We start from the raw sequence: 16813 nt of genomic DNA on the forward strand, positions 1-16813 counted from the left end.
CACAGGTATGTATGTATATTAAAAAACATGTAAGACTCAATACAGGTAGGCACTGTGGTGCAGTAGTTACGCTGCTGTTTTGGATACCCACATCTCACATTAGTATGCTGGTTTGTGTCCTGGAACCTCTGCTTCCAGTCCAGTTTCCTGCTAATGAATCCTGGGAGGCAACAGATGATAGCTCAAGGGCCTGGGCCCTGCTACTCATGTTGGAGACCCAGATGGAGTCTGAGGTTCCAAGCTCCGATCTGGCCCAGCCCCGGCTGTTAGGGCTATCTGGGAAGTGAAACAGCAAACAAGAGCTCTTTCTCCGTCTCCCTCTCTCTCCGTGTATGTCTGTCTCTCTGTCTTTCAAGCAAATGAAAGTAAATATTTAAAAGGTTCAGGAGTAGCTGTGGTTTCAGGCATTTACTGCTGGAGGTCTTGGGGTATCCCCTATAGATAAGGGTGGAACACTGTATTTATCAAAGAAAACGTATGCATATATTATTCTAACAACTAAACTTTGACTAAATTGTTTAAAGAGTCATAATGAACCTAACTTATTAAATATTTCATATCATTTTTGGAAACTATCAGAAATAGGACTTAATTAAACCATATAGCTTGGTGCAACAAATGACCAAATGCTACAACAGTTATGAATTAATCAACCCACATGAAATAATGAACTAAATATTGCTTACTCAGCTAAGAACTACAAAATATAAATAAAGACATAGCTGCTCAAATGGTAGTTTACCACATTCCAAGTATCACACATGTATATAAAATTCTAAAATTAAATACTCTTATCTATATTTAAAATATTCAATTCTTCAAAATTCTAAATTCTCTACCATAACTATTCCTTCTAGGGACTAGTGCTAATTTCTTTTTACACAGGAAGAAGTCATTTTAATACCTTTAAAATGCACTCCACAAAGGGTATATGAAATAAATAGATTAAGTGGCTCACAACAACCTTTATATCTGACATATTAAGTACTTTTCTAAATCCTATATAGGTACAGATAAATGACAGAAATGCAATAGAAACTAACTGTTAATTCAAATTACTTTATTTTTAACTAGTTCTAACTGTACTTATCTGAGCTGTTACACTAATAATGAATGAATGATAACTAAATTATATGTATATTTGTCATTAAAAATATATCTATCCAATATCTTCATCCAAAGGAACTACTCCTCACTGCTGTATTAAAAATTTATGTGCATAGTTTGCAATTTTTTCATAAGTTTAAACAAATGTATTTACAAACACATACATATAAACAGACACAAATATGAACTACAAATACTCAAGGTATTATATTTATCTATAGGGTAAATTCTGGATCAAACTGTGCTATATATTTAAACACTTAAGAGATACTGGTAATTAAGTTATTCCTCTACCAACAATATTCAAAAAAGATCCACCTCTGTTGGCTCTGGTTATTAGCAATTGCTTAAATTTAGAAGAGTTAAGAACCAAAAAATGGTAAATTGTTACTTTAATTTACATTTTTCTATCTGACAGTGGAGATATTTACTATTCATGTGTCACATACAATGCTCAAAATTTCTATTGAGCTTTATCTTTTTGTCATTAAACAGACGATTTTTAAAAACCTTCTGTCTTTAACAATTACTGCAGATAATATCTCCTGGTATATTGTTTGTTTGTCTGTTATTTTCCTATGACTTTAGTGTCTTTTGCATCCAAATATTTTTTCATTTTTATGTAGATAAATCTGTCAAACTTTCTCTTATGGCTCTAGTCACAATTATCATAAGAAAGCCTACAGAAGTAATAAAAATATTTCCCATATTTTCTTCAAATGCTTTAATAGCTTTAATTTCATGTGAATATTATTAATTCAACAGGATTTTATATTTTACTGTGGTATTAGAAGTAGTGTTCTAATATGAATTTCTTCCAAATAGACAGCTAATTTTCCCCACATCATTTGTGATTGTATCTTCTCTCCCTAAGTTGATAATTTTTATAAATATAAATATAAAATATAAAATAATTATCATTATAAATATATAAATAAATATTGTGTTATAATAATTATTTATAAATATAAAAATAATGATCAATTTCTGGGTATTTCATTTTTCTTATTGGTCTAGATTACCTATTCTTAATCCTATGCCAGAACCATCAACCTCTGAAAGCAGGCACCAGGCACAGATTGTGACATAGGAGAGTTGAGAGAAGAAACATAGTTTTTCTGTTATGTGAACTGTCCCTACACATATGTGGAAAAACGCTCAATTCATTTTATACAAACTGATATAGCTCTAACATTAAAATCTGACATTGATAGCATACATGGAGAAAAATACTGACAAACCATGAGCATAGATACAGATTTGCTAAACCAAATCTAATCTAATGGAGTAAAAAACATAATAACCTATCATGATAAAGCTGAATATATTCCAGGAATACAAGAATGGTACATTAGGAAATGTACTAAGACCATCATGGACATGAAGATATGAAAATACAGAACTATTTCTATACAAAAACTTCAAATAAAAAAAATGACCTCAATGAAAGATCTCCGCGAGTGAGATCCCAGTGGAAAGAACAGGTCATCAAAGAAGGAGGTACCTTTCTCTGAAGGGAGGAGAGAACTTCCTCTTTGACTACAACCTTGTCTAAATATGATCAGAGTCGGTGAACTCAAAAGGCTTCCATAGCCTTGGCAACTCATGACAAGAGCCTAGGGTGATTACTGATGCCATAAACAAGAGTGTCAATTTGTTAAGTCAACAACAGGAGTCACTGTGCACTTACTCCTCATGTAGGATCTCTGTCCTTAATGTGCTGTACGTTGTGATTTAATGCTATAACTAGTACTCAAACAGTATTTTTCACTTTGTGTTTCTATGTGGGTACAAACTGTTGAAATCTTTACTTAATCTATACTAAATCAATCTTCTGTATATAAAGAGAATCAAAAATGAATCTTGATGTGAATGGAAGGGGAGAGGTAGCGGGAAAGGGGAGGGTTGCGGGTGGGAGGGACATTATGGGGGGGAAGCCATTGTAATCCATAAGCTGTACTTTGGATATTTATATTCATTAAATAAAAGTTAAAAAAAATCCTAAATGCGGGCCGGCGCTGTGGCTCACTGGGCTAATCCTCCGCCTTGCGGCACCGGCACGCCGGGTTCTAGTCCCAGTCGGGGCGCTGGATTCTGTCCCGGTTGCCCCTCTTCCAGGCCAGCTCTCTGCTGTGGCCCGGGAGTGCAGTGGAGGATGGCCCAAGTCCTTGGGCCCTGCACCCGCATGGGAGACCAGGAGAAGCACCTGGCTCTTGCCATGGGATCGGCGAGGTGCGCCAGCCACAGCACGCCGGCTGTGGTGGCCACTGGAGGGTGAATCAACGGCAAAGGAAGACCTTTCTCTCTGTCTCTCTCTATCCACTCTGCCTGTCAAAAAATAAATAAATAAATAAATAAAAAATAAAAAAATCCTAAATGCAATATATGAACATTTATCAGAGTTTAATATCAACCATACCAAATGCTAAAATACTGATAGAATTTCTATTATTTTTGGGAACAAGACATAAATGTCAATTTTATCCATTTGTATTTAAAATGTATAAGGTCCTGGCCAGCGCCGCGGCTCACTAGGCTAATCCTCCGCCTAGCGGCGCCGGCACACCCGGTTCTAGTCCCGGTCGGGGCGCCGGATTCTGTCCCGGTTGCCCCTCTTCCAGGCCAGCTCTCTGCTGTGGCCAGGGAGTGCAGTGGAGGATGGCCCAGGTGCTTGGGCCCTGCACCCCATGGGAGACCAGGAAAAGCACCTGGCTCCTGCAAAAAAAAAAAAAAAAAATGCATAAGGTCCTGCTAAGATAAGAAAATGAAACAGTAGATAGATCAGATGAGCCAAAATTATCATAATTCTATAAATAACATGATTATACAGATGGAAAACATAAGAGGTTCAGCAACCTTTATAATGAGATATTTTAGCAAGGTTGATGCAAACAAATAGAGTAACTAGTGCTTTGTATAAATATAATTAATTTTGAACTATAGTTCAATTAAAATAATGTCAATTCAATATAATCTGTATTGAGTTGTCATACTGAAAAGATGCACAGCACAAAATTAAATGTGAACCAAATGGTGTGGGGACTACTTCAATCTTTATCAGCATGTGTGATTTTTTTATGACTCCATGTTGCAAAGTTAGAAGATAGGGAAGGAAAATTCTAGAGAATAGCATGCTAGCAAAAAAAAAAAAATAATAATACAATCTAATGGTATTTAACAACAATGCCATTAACTCAAGGGTTGTGATTAATTCTAAGGACCTGGAAAACTAGAGATCAACAGGTAAATTCTAGAAGTCTTTAGCTAAATATATTCATATCCCAATCACTAGCGGGACATGGAAAATATCTTAGCTAAGGCCTGAGAAATTCACAATAGTATGCAAGGGATGTGGATAAGATGAAATAATACCATATTAGCTGAAAAATAGAAACAAGCATATGATCATAGCAAGAATGTACATAGAAGGATTCAACCAAGAGCTAACTAAGAAAAGATCTGGAAAGTAATGTAATATTATCAAACAAAACAAACAAAATCAGGAATACAGAGAGTACATTTAAGTAGCTGTATATAGAGATATGGTAAAACATGAGCTTTGAAGTCAGATGAAGCTAGGTCTCAATTATACCTCTGGCATTTACGATATGATTTATTTATTTATTTATTTATTTATTGACAGGCAGAGTGGACAGTGAGAGAGAGAGACAGAGAGAAAGGTCTTCCTTTTCCGTTGGTTCACCCTCCAATGGCTGCCGCGTCCGGCGCGCTGCGTCCGGCGCGCTGCGTCCGGTGCACCACGCTGATCCGAAGGCAGGAGCCAGGTGTTTCTCCTGGTCTCCCATGGGGTGCAGGGCCCAAGCACCTGGGCCATCCTCCACTGCACTCCCAGGCCACAGCAGAGAGCTGGCTTGGAAGAGGGGCAACCAGGACAGAATCCGGCGCCCCGACCAGGACTAGAACCCGGTGTGCCCGCAAGGCGGAGGATTAGCCTATTAAGCCGCAGCACCGGCCATGATATGATTTAGATAAGAAATATAACTTCAGTCAACATTATTTGTCCTGTTTCTGATTACTCAAAAGGTCCCAAAATATCAAGTTGGTTTCAAAAAGTCTAAATAATCATCAATAACCACAGAATAGTACTAAAGTTGCCAAAGATATAAGAAAGTTACTCATATCTAAATAAGCCTAAAATGCATCCTGGCAATTAATTTTCAAAAATCTCTATCGCTGGTCTGTTGACTTAGGTCATCTATTACCTAAACAAACAAAAAAATTCTTCAACTGCACGGTAGAAAATATTTCAATTTCGAGTTCGCAGGATTCAAGTACTGAAGTTTCTGTCTCTGAAGGAGAGCACTTGTTCTTAAGCACTTCCTCCAACACTGAAGCTTGCAAGAAGAGTCACCTGAATCCAAAGACTTTTCTACCTTATTTTGAAGCCTTAGCATTTTAAGTGAAATGTGAATTATGCAAGATTCCTTTCCAAAATAATCCTAAATAACTGTAATTTGTATTTTCAGGTAAAGTGCCCAAAAAGATGCTTTATATTATATGCAGGATGTCTATCAAGTAAAAGTTAATGGCTAGATATAATTTGAAACAAAATAATTTTGGACTATTATAAGCAATCTAATAATGATAGCACAGAAGCAGGTACAGTATAAATCAAATTTGAAGGAAATTACAGGAAGCCAATTCACACTGGCCCAATTTTTTGGTCAAGTAAAGTTGTTCTGTTATCAGAGAAACTTCTACTGAGAGAAGGTGCTTGCTACTGTCATTACCTATTTCCATCCTTAAATTGAGGATCACCATACTTCCTGAGAAATGTTATGGTGAGGGGCTGGTGCTGTGGTACAGCAGATTAAAGCCCCTGCCTGCAGCACTGGCAGCCCATATGGGTGCTGGTTTGAGTTCCAGCTGCTCTACTTCTGATGCAATTCCCTGCTAATGCACCTGGGAAAGCAGCAGAGGGTACTTGGGCCACTGCACCCACATAGATGACCCAGAAGTTCCTGACTCCTGGCTTCAAATCAGCTCAGCTCCATTGCAGCCATTTGGGGAGCAAAGCAGCAGATGGAAGACCTCTCTGTCTCTACCTCTCTCTGTAACTCTGTCTTTCAAATAAAGAAGACAAATATTTAAAAAAAAAATGTTACCAAGAAAAATACACTGTACATGAAATGATGAGTGAGGGGACAGAAAACTACCGCACTAGGAAAAAAAAAAAAAAAAAAAAAAAAAAAAAAAAAAAAAAAAAACACTTACTAGGGAACTCATAGGCTTAGATTTGAAAACTCTCCAGATTAAATCACATTTCCCTCAACAGGTAATGTTTAGCCTGCTTCTCCTTGTGAGACTACTCTAATCCTACTAAGATACAAACTAGCACTAAGTAAGACATATTCTGTTCATAACATATTTGATCAAAAACTTAAGATTTCTATCAACAATATACAGAATATGAGAAGCATTAAGAGTGCAACTTCCAACTAAGTTATGTACTCATTTGTTCTGTGGATTTATAAAAAAATAATATTCAGGATAAAATTGAGCTAATCATCCCAAATCAAGCCATTATAAACTGAGGAAAAAATATTAACAACCACAACAAAGGCACTAGAGAGCTCATAAAGACAGAGCTAGAGAAGAGTCTAATCTGAAAAAATTAACTACAACCTATGGAGTTTGTGAATTTATGGCTTTTTTCCTGAGGGCATTCCCCAATTCACAGGTGTCAGCTGCAACCTTCTTGGCTTAAAGGGTTGGAAGCCAGTCTGAGGCTAGCAGGACAGACATTTAGGACATAAAACCCTAGAAGGAAGGGAACTCCAGCAGGGGCAAGAACCAACACCTACAAAAATATGAAACTCCCAAATCCTTGGCTGACTTCTAAACTACACCTAAGTGGAGAAAACCAGAGGAAAAAATGAGGCAGCAGCTAGACACTGAAAGAACTAAGGAGACTGCAGCTGCTGCCCACAGCCGGGGAAGCAGAGGTTAGGCTCTGACTCCAGTCAGGATATTCGCCTATCAGAACAAAAATACTTCCTCAAGAACCTCCAGAACAAATCATTAAAAACACCCAATATCTAATAGAAAATCACTAGATACATGATACACAAAAAAATGTGGCCCATGTTAAAAAAAATAATAATAAGCCATTGACAGGAACTAAACCCTAGAGAACTGAAGAATAACACCACAGACACAGACTTTAATGGAGCTATTACAAATGTGATCAAGAATTTATAGGAAAAATATGGGCCAAGGACTTAAACAGACGTTTTTCTTTTTTTTTTTAATTACTCGAAAGTTTCATGTTTTTATTTAGCTTTCTGACTCTGTGCTGTGCCTTCAACACTTTCACAACAATTTTCTGCTCCTCAATAAGGAAAGCACACTTGATCCTGTCACAGACACATTTAGCACACATGGAACCACCATAGGCCCTGCTGACGTGTTTTTGGTTTTAGACAATCTCATCAGGACTTTAGGTCTCACAGCGCGAACCCCACAAAGTCTGCCTGGGCACACACCACGTGCAGATTTTGGTGCCTTCCCAACCTTCTTAGTATAAAGGTAAACAATTCTGTTACCAGGAGTTCCGGACAGTCTGGTTTTGCTGGAGGCTGTATTGTAGGAGAGCCCCCGGCAGTATGTCAAACGCTGGACCATTGTGGCTGCCTCTAAGCACTGTCCCGGAACTAAACAGACGTTTTTCAAAAGAGGAAAATCCAAATGGCCAACAGACACATGAAATAAATGTTCAGGATCACTAGCTGTCAGGGAAATGCAAATCAAAACCACAATGAGATTTCACCTCTCCCCATACAGAAATCAACAAACAACAAATGCTGGCAAGGATGTGGTGAAAAGGGTACCCTAATCCGCTGTTGGTGGCATGTAAACAGGTGAAACCACTTTGGGTCTCTGGGCAATCACTGGGTGTGGCTCCACACGCTAGGAATTTCTTGGTTGCCTAGGGTGGGTCACTGCAGCAGAAACCGTGCTCACAGTGAGGACTGTGCAGATCATTTCTGCGGTTCTTACGGTGTTCGATGAGTGTTGAACACACTAGGGGCAAACACCCAGCCATTGCTTAGCTTGGAGGAGAGTGAGGAAGTGAGGGAGTAATCATACCATAGGTGACCATCCCCTGCTTCTGTTAACAAGAGATCTACCATGCCCAACTTAAATGCTACCATGGAAACTCACCCCACCCTAGAGCACTGGCCCAAGAACCCTGGCCACACCCACCACACATCTCTTGGTATTCACTGAAAGTACAGACATTCCACTAAGCCACAGAAGCATTACCTGAAGATAAAAGCCATCAGAGTGAAAAAAAAAAAAAACAAAAAAAAAACAAAAAAAAACAAACAAAAAAAAACACAACAATTAACTCTACAAATGCCTAAAAATAAATGAAGAAATTCAAAAAAACAAGAATAAGGAAGACACCATGGCCCTTCAAAAGGACCAAAACAATATTTCAATATTAGAATGTGAAGATGAAGAGATTGATGAAATGCCAGAAACAGAATTCAAAAAATTAATCATAGAACTACTCAAAAGAAATCAGAAGCAGCTAATCTATGAATTAAAGAAAACCATACATAATATGAATGACAATTTTTCCCATGGAGATTTTAAAGAGAAATCAAAATGAAATATTAGAAATGAAGAATTCAATAGATCAAATAAAAAATGCGGTGAAAAGCCTTAAAAGAAGACTTGGCAAGGCAGAAGAAAGACTATCTGAGCTAGAAGATAAATCTTTGGAAATCTTTCAGTCAGACCAAAACAAAAAACAAAAAAAGAAAAAAGAAAGTAAGAACTTAGAAAATTTAAAAACAGAGCCGCGGGACCAAGCTGCGCAAGCCGCAGGCTCTGCGCGCCAGTGCTCGAAGGGGAGTGCGTGCCACACAGACAACAGCGGGGAGACTTGGGACGTCCAGGGCTCCAAGTCCACACATCGGCGCTGGAAGGGGAGCGGACCTGTGTGGAGAGCGTGGGAGCCCACAGTTTGGGACACCAGCGGCAGACTCAACACACCAGCGCTGGAACGCGAGGTGAGCCGAACCTCAATAGTCCGAGACACCGGCAGGCAAGCAGAGAGAGGAGACTAGAGGGAACGACCCCCAGGTTGGGGGGGAACTTCACCAGGCTAACTGGAAGGGAGAGAGAGGAAAAAAAAAAAAAGGTGACTGGTATGGACACGGGTTTCTCTCTCTCCGCTCACCTCTCAAGGGCGAGCAAGACAAAGAGCAGGCGCCATCTTGGACATACGTCATAAGCAGAGCGACCTCAGGTCTGCACCGGCCCTGAGCCTAGCAGAAAAACCTGACTCTGGGCAGGGCAAATTAACAGGAGATTAGGACCTAGTAAATTTGTGGTGCTACTGAACTGAGACTGTGAAAAAAGAGACGGTGGGGGAGAGAACTCACGGAATTCACGTGAGCACTCTCCAGAGACGCTACAATTCCGTAACTTTGGCAACCCAGTGGGAGACTGAAGGAGAATTTGAGCCCACTCTGAGGGCCGAACAGATTCCCTATGTGGTCCTTGGGAAAGAGCTTCTGATCTCTGGCTCCTGTGGGTATATCATTTGCCTGCTAACTACCTCCAACTTCGTTCAGCTGTGCAGAATAACTTCCCTTTTGAATCAAAAAAAAAAAAAAAGAAAGAGAGAGAGAGAGAGAGAGAGGTTTACCACGCCTAAACTGGGAGTGTCACCTTTGGCACACCAAACAGAGCTCTCAGGCCACACCCATCTCAAGCCCTAAGGCTCCATCAAAAACAGATAGTCCACTTAATCTAGAGTCATAGTATAACAAGAAAAAGCACCACAGTGAAGAAACCAAATATCTCCAATATGCCAAATAACAAACGCAAAAACCAAGGTAATAAAAACAAGGAAGTCACCATGAAGCCCTCAAATGAAAAAGACACCCCAATTCAAGATTATGAGGATGATGACATAGAAGAAATGCAAGAAGCAGATCTCAAAAAATTGGTAAGAACATTAAGAAGTTCTCAAAAACAAATTCTTGAACTACAGAAATCCTTAATGGACAAGATAGAAAATCTCTCTCGTGAAAATGAAATATTAAGGAGGAATCAAAATGAAACGAAACAACTAGTACAACAGGAAACTGGGATAGTGACTGAAGTGAAGAATTCAATAGATCAAATGAAAAACACAATAGAGAGCCTTACAAACAGAATGGGTGAAGCAGAAGAGAGAATATCGGACTTAGAAGACAGAGAACAGGAAAGGATACAGTCAGACCAAAGGAAAGAAGAGGAAATTAGGAATCTAAAACATATTGTCGGGAATCTTCAGGATACTATTAAAAAACCCAACATTCGGGTTCTAGGAGTTCCTGAAGGCATGGAGAGGGAGAAAGGATTAGAAGGCCTTTTTTAGTGAGATATTAGCAGAAAATTTCCCAGGTTTGGAGAAGGACAGAGAAATCCTAGTACAGGAAGCCCACAGAACCCCTAATAAACACGACCAAAAGAGATCCTCACCACGACACGTTGTAATTAAACTCTCCACAGTGAAACATAAAGAAAAGATCCTCAAATGTGCAAGAGAGAAACGTCAGATTACTCTCAGAGGATCTCCAATCAGACTCACAGCTGACTTCTCATCAGAAACTCTACAAGCTAGGAGGGAATGGCGAGATATAGCCCAGGTACTAAGAGAGAAAAACTGCCAGCCCAGAATATTATATCCTGCAAAGCTATCATTTGTGAATGAAGGTGAAATAAAGACTTTTCATAACAAACAGAAATTGAAAGAATTTGTTGCCACTCGTCCAGCCCTGCAAAAGATGCTTAAAGATGTGTTACACACAGAAACAAAGAAACACGGTCATCAATATGAAAGAAGGTAAAGGAAGGAAACCAAGGAAGGAAAGCTCACAGCAAAAGATCACAGGGAATTCAAAGCATATATTAGAACTTATCTTTGGCAAATGGCAGGGCAAAGTTACCACTTATCATTAGTCACATTGAACGTGAATGGCCTGAACTGTCCAGTTAAAAGACACCGATTGGCTGATTGGGTTAAGGAACAAAACCCATCTATTTCCTGCTTACAAGAAACACATCTTTCCAACAAAGATCCATACAGACTGAAAGTGAAAGGCTGGAAAAAGATATACCATGCCAACAGAAATGAAAAAGGAGCGGGTGTAGCCATCTTAATTTCAGACAACATAAACTTTACCACAAAAACCGTTAAGAGAGACAAAGAGGGACACTACATAATGATTAAGGGATCAATTCAACAGGAAGATATAACAATTATCAATGTATATGCACCTACTACAGGGCACCGGTTTATCTAAAAGATTTGTTAACGGACTTAAAGGGAGACTTAGACCCCAATACAATAGTACTGGGGGACTTCAATACTCCACTCTCAGAAATAGACAGATCATCCGGACAGAAGATCAACAAGGATACAGTAGATTTAAATGACACTATAGCCCAAATGGATCTAACAGATATATACAGAACTTTCAATCCTACAGCTAAAGATTTTACATTCTTCTCAGCAGTACATGGAACCTTCTCTAGGATTGACCACATACTAGGCCATAAAGCAAGTCTCAGCAAATTCAAAAGAATTAGAATCATACCATGCAGCTTCTCAGACCATAAAGGAATGAAGTTAGAAATTAGCAACTCAGGAATCCCTAGAGCATACGCAAACACATGGAGATTGAACAACATGCTCCTGAATGAACAATGGGTCATAGAAGAAATCAAAAGAGAAATCAAAAACTTTCTGGAAGTAAATGAGGATAACAGCACAACATACCAAAACTTATGGGACGCAGCAAAAGCAGTGTTAAGAGGAAAGTTTATATCAATAGGTGCCTACATCAAGAAATTGGAAAGGCACCAAATAGATGAGCTTTCAATTCACCTCAAGGATCTAGAAAACCTACAGCAAACCAGACCCAAATCTAGTAGGAGAAGAGAAATAATTAAAATCAGAGAAGAAATCAACAGGATTGAATCAAGAAAAACATTCCAAAAAATCAGCCAAACGAGGAGCTGGTTTTTTGAAAAAATAAACAAAATTGACACCCCATTGGCCCAACTAACTAAAAAAAGAAAAGACCCAAATCAATAAAATCAGAGATGAAAAAGGAAACGTAACAACAGACACCACAGAAATAAAAAGAATCATCAGAAATTACTACAAGGACTTGTATGCCAGCAAACAGGGAAACCTATCAGAAATGGATAGATTCCTGGACACATACAACCTACCTAAATTGAACCATGAAGACATAGAAAACCTAAACAGACCCATAACTGAGACAGAAATTGAAACAGTAATAAAGGCCCTCCCAACAAAGAAAAGCCCAGGACCAGATGGATTCACTGCTGAATTCTACCAGACATTTAAAGAAGAACTAACTCCAATTCTTCTCAAACTATTCAGAACAATCGAAGAAGAGGGAATCCTCCCAAATTCTTTCTATGAAGCCAGCATCACCTTAATTCCTAAGCGGAAAAAGATGCAGCACTGAAAGAGAATTACAGACCAATATCCCTGATGAACATAGATGCAAAAATCCTCAATAAAATTCTCGCCAATAGAATGCAACAACACATCAGAAAGATCATCCACCCAGACCAAGTGGGATTTATCCCTGGTATGCAGGGATGGTTTAATGTGCGCAAGACAATCAATGTGATACACCACATTAACAGACTGCAGAAGAAAAACCATATGATTATCTCAATAGATGCCGAGAAAGCATTTGATAAAATACAACACCCGTTCATGATGAAAACTCTAAGCAAACTGGGTTTGGAAGGAACATTCCTCAATGTAATCAAAGCAATCTATGAAAAACCCACAGCCAACATCCTATTGAATGGGGAAAAGTTGGAAGCATTTCCACTGAGATCTGGTACCAGACAGGGATGTCCACTCTCACCACTGCTATTCAATATAGTTATGGAGGTTCTAGCCAGAGCTATTAGGCAAGAAAAAGAAATTAAAGGGATACAAATTGGGAAGGAAGAACTAAACTATCCCTCTTTGCAGATGACATGATTCTTTATTTAGGGGACCCAAAGAACTCTACTAAGAGACTATTGGAACTCATAGAAGATTTTGGCAAAGTAGCAGGGTATAAAATCAATGCACAAAAATCAACAGCCTTTGTATACACAGACAATGCCATGTCCATTCTCCCAAAAGCAATTTATAAATTCAATGCAATACCAATCAAGATACCGAAGACCTTCTTCTCAGATCTGGAAAAATTGGTGCTGAAATTTATATGGAGGCACAAGAGACCTCGAATAGCTAAAGCAATCTTGTACAACAAAAACAAAGCCAGAGGCATCACAATACCAGATTTCAGGACATACTACAGGGCAGTTGTAATCAAAACAGCATGGTACTGGTACAGAAACAGATGGATAGACCAATGGAACAGAATTGAAACACCAGAAATCAACCCAAACATCTACAGCCAACTTATATTTGATCAAGGATCTAAAACCAATTCCTGGAGCAAGGACAGTCTATTCAATAAATGGTGCTGGGAAAACTGGATTTCCACGTGGAGAAGCATGAAGCAAGACCCCTACCTTACGCCTTACACAAAAATCCACTCAACATGGATTAAAGACCTAAATCTACGACCTGACACCATCAAGTTACTAGAGAACATTGGAGAAACCCTTCAAGATATTGGCACAGGCAAAGAGTTTCTGGAAAAGACCCGGGAGGCACAGGCAGTCAAAGCCAAAATTAACTATTGGGATTGCATCAAATTGAGAAGTTTCTGTACTGCAAAAGAAACAGTCAGGAGAGTGAAGAGACAACCGACAGAATGGGAAAAAATATTTGCAAACTATGCAACAGATAAAGGGTTAATAACCAGAATCTACAAAGAGATCAAGAAACTCCACAAAAACAAAACAAACAACCCACTTAAGAGATGGGCCAAGGACCTCAATAGACATTTTTCAAAAGAGGAAATCCAAATGGCCAACAGGCACATGAAAAAATGTTCAAGGTCATTAGCAATCAGGGAAATGCAAATCAAAACCACAATGAGGTTTCACCTCACCCCGGTTAGAATGGCTCACATACAGAAATCTACCAACAACAGATGCTGGCGAGGATGTGGGGAAAAAGGGACACTAACCCACTGTTGGTGGGAATGCAAACTGGTCAAGCCACTATGGAAGTCAGTCTGGAGATTCCTCAGAAACCTGAAGATAACCCTACCGTTCGACCCAGCCATCCCACTCCTTGGAATTTACCCAAAGGAATTTAAATTGGCAAACAAAAAAGCGGTCTGCAGCCTAATGTTTATCGCAGCTCAATTCACAATAGCCAAGACCTGGAACCAACCTACATGCCCATCAACGGTAGACTGGATAAAGAAATTATGGGATATGTACTCTTTAGAATACTATACCGCAGTAAGAAACAACGAAATCCAGTCATTTGCAACAAAATGGAGGAATCTGGAACACATCATGCTGAGTGAAATAAGCCAGTCCCAAAGGGACAAATACCATATGTTCTCCCTGATCGGTGACAACTGACTGAACACCAAAAAGGAAACCTGTTGAAGTGAAATGGACACTATGGGAAATGGTGACTTGATCAGCATAGCCCTGACTGTTAATGAACAACTTAATACATTATCCCTCTTAGTAGTTTTTTTGTCTGTTCTACTTAATATGACTGGTTTAATTCTGTAATTATCACACAGTTATTCTTAAGTGTTGAAAATTAACTGAAATGTGATCCCTGTTAAACATAAGAGTGGGAATAAGAGAGGGAAGAGATGTATAATTTGGGACATGCTCAAGCTGACTTGCCCCAAATGGTAGAGTTAGAAACATACCAGGGGATTCCAATTCAATCCCATCAAGGTGGCATGTACCAATGCCATCTCACTAGTCCAAGTGATCAATTTCAGTTCACAATTGATCATAATGAAAGGACTAAGAGTCAAAGGGAGCACATAAACAAGTCTAATACCTGCTAACACTAACCGATAGAATAAATAAAGGGGAGAGTGATCCAACATGGGAAGCGAGATACACAGCAGACTCATAGAATGGCAGATGTCCTAAACAGCACTCTGGCCTCAGAATCAGCCCTAAAGGCATTCCGATGCGGCTGAAAAGCCCATGAGAGTATTTCAGGCATGGAAAGCCAAGACACTCTGGCAAAAGATCTCTGTGAGTGAGATCCCAGTGGAAAGAACAGGTCTTCAAAGAAGGAGGTACCTTTCTCTGAAGGGAGGAGAGAACCTCCACTTTGACTATGACCTTGTCTAAACAAGATAAGAATCGGAGAACTCAGAGGGCTTCCATAGCCTTGGAAACTCATGACTGGAGCATAGGGAGACTTGATGCCATAGACAGGAGTGTCAATTGGTAAAGTCAACAACAGGAGTCACTGTGCACTTACTCCTCATGTAGAATCTCTGTCCTTAATGTGCTGTGTATTGAGATTTAATGCTATAACGAGTACTCAAACAATATATTTCACTTTGTGTTTCTATGGGGGTGCAAACTGTTGAAATCTTTACTTAATGTATACTAAACTGATCCTCTGTAAAAAAAAAAAAAAAAGAAAAAAAAGAAATTATCAACTCCCAACTTGACTCTCACTGGGATTAAACATGACAATAGGTCTGATCTGACTTCATCATCATTTAAAAAAAAATCATCTATTATTTTTCACTTTATGTTTCTGTGTGAGAGCAAACTGTTGAAATCCTTACTTAATGTATACTAAGCTGATCTTCTGTATATTAAGATAATCGAAAATGAATCTTGATGTGAATGGAAGGGGAGAGGGAGTGGGAAAGGGGAGGGTAGTGGGTGGGAGGGACGGTATGTGGGGGAAGCCATTGTAATGCATAAATTGTACTTTGGAAATTTATATTCATTAAATAAAAGTTAAAAAAAAAGAAAATTTAAAAACAGTATTGGAGATTTATTGGATACTATAAAACAACCTAATATATGGTCTTAGGAGTTCCTGAATATATAGAAAGAGAGAACAGACTAGAAGGCCTATTTAGTGAAATAATTACAGAAAATTTCCCCACTTTGGAGAAAGGAATGTCCAAATTCAGGAAGCATATAGAACTCCTAACAGACATGACCAGAAAAGATCTTCACAACACACTGTAGTCAAGCTTTCCACAGTAAAACATAAAGAAAAGACTCTAAATGTGTATATGCATGAGAAAAACACCAGATTACTTTCTAAGTTCTCCAATTACACTCACTGCTGACTTCTCATCAGAAACCCTACAGGCTAGAAGACAATGGTGAGACATAGTTCAAGTCTTAAGAGAAAAAAATGTCAACCCAGAATACTGAAACCTGCAAAGCTCTCATTTCTGAATGAAGGTGAAGTAAAGACCTATATTACAAACAAAAATTCAAAGAATTTGACACCACTCATCCAGCCTTACAAAAGATGCTTAAGGACATGCTACACACAGAAACACATAGAGATAGCCATCACTATGAAAGAATGTGAAGGCATAAAATCCCCCAGTAAAAGTACAAAAGAAATCCAAAGTGAACAATAGGAATATTTATGGAAAAATGGCAGAACTAAGCTGTTACATATAAATAATCACCTTGAATTTAAATGGCCTCACCTCTACACTTAAAAAATACAGACTGGCTGAATAGATTTTTTTAAATAGAT

The 16813-nt window shown here is 38.7% G+C and overlaps 1 protein-coding gene and 1 pseudogene across 1 annotated transcript in view; both read right to left on the reverse strand.

Annotated features, from left to right (window-relative positions):
• The window catches only part of APLF (aprataxin and PNKP like factor), a 133113-nt gene that overhangs the window by 61478 nt on the left and 54822 nt on the right, over positions 1-16813 (reverse strand).
• Positions 7249-7891, reverse strand: LOC138848599 (large ribosomal subunit protein eL34-like; annotated as a pseudogene).

This window comes from Oryctolagus cuniculus, chromosome 2, assembly GCF_964237555.1.
Source record: "Oryctolagus cuniculus chromosome 2, mOryCun1.1, whole genome shotgun sequence".
Taxonomy (NCBI): domain Eukaryota; kingdom Metazoa; phylum Chordata; class Mammalia; order Lagomorpha; family Leporidae; genus Oryctolagus; species Oryctolagus cuniculus.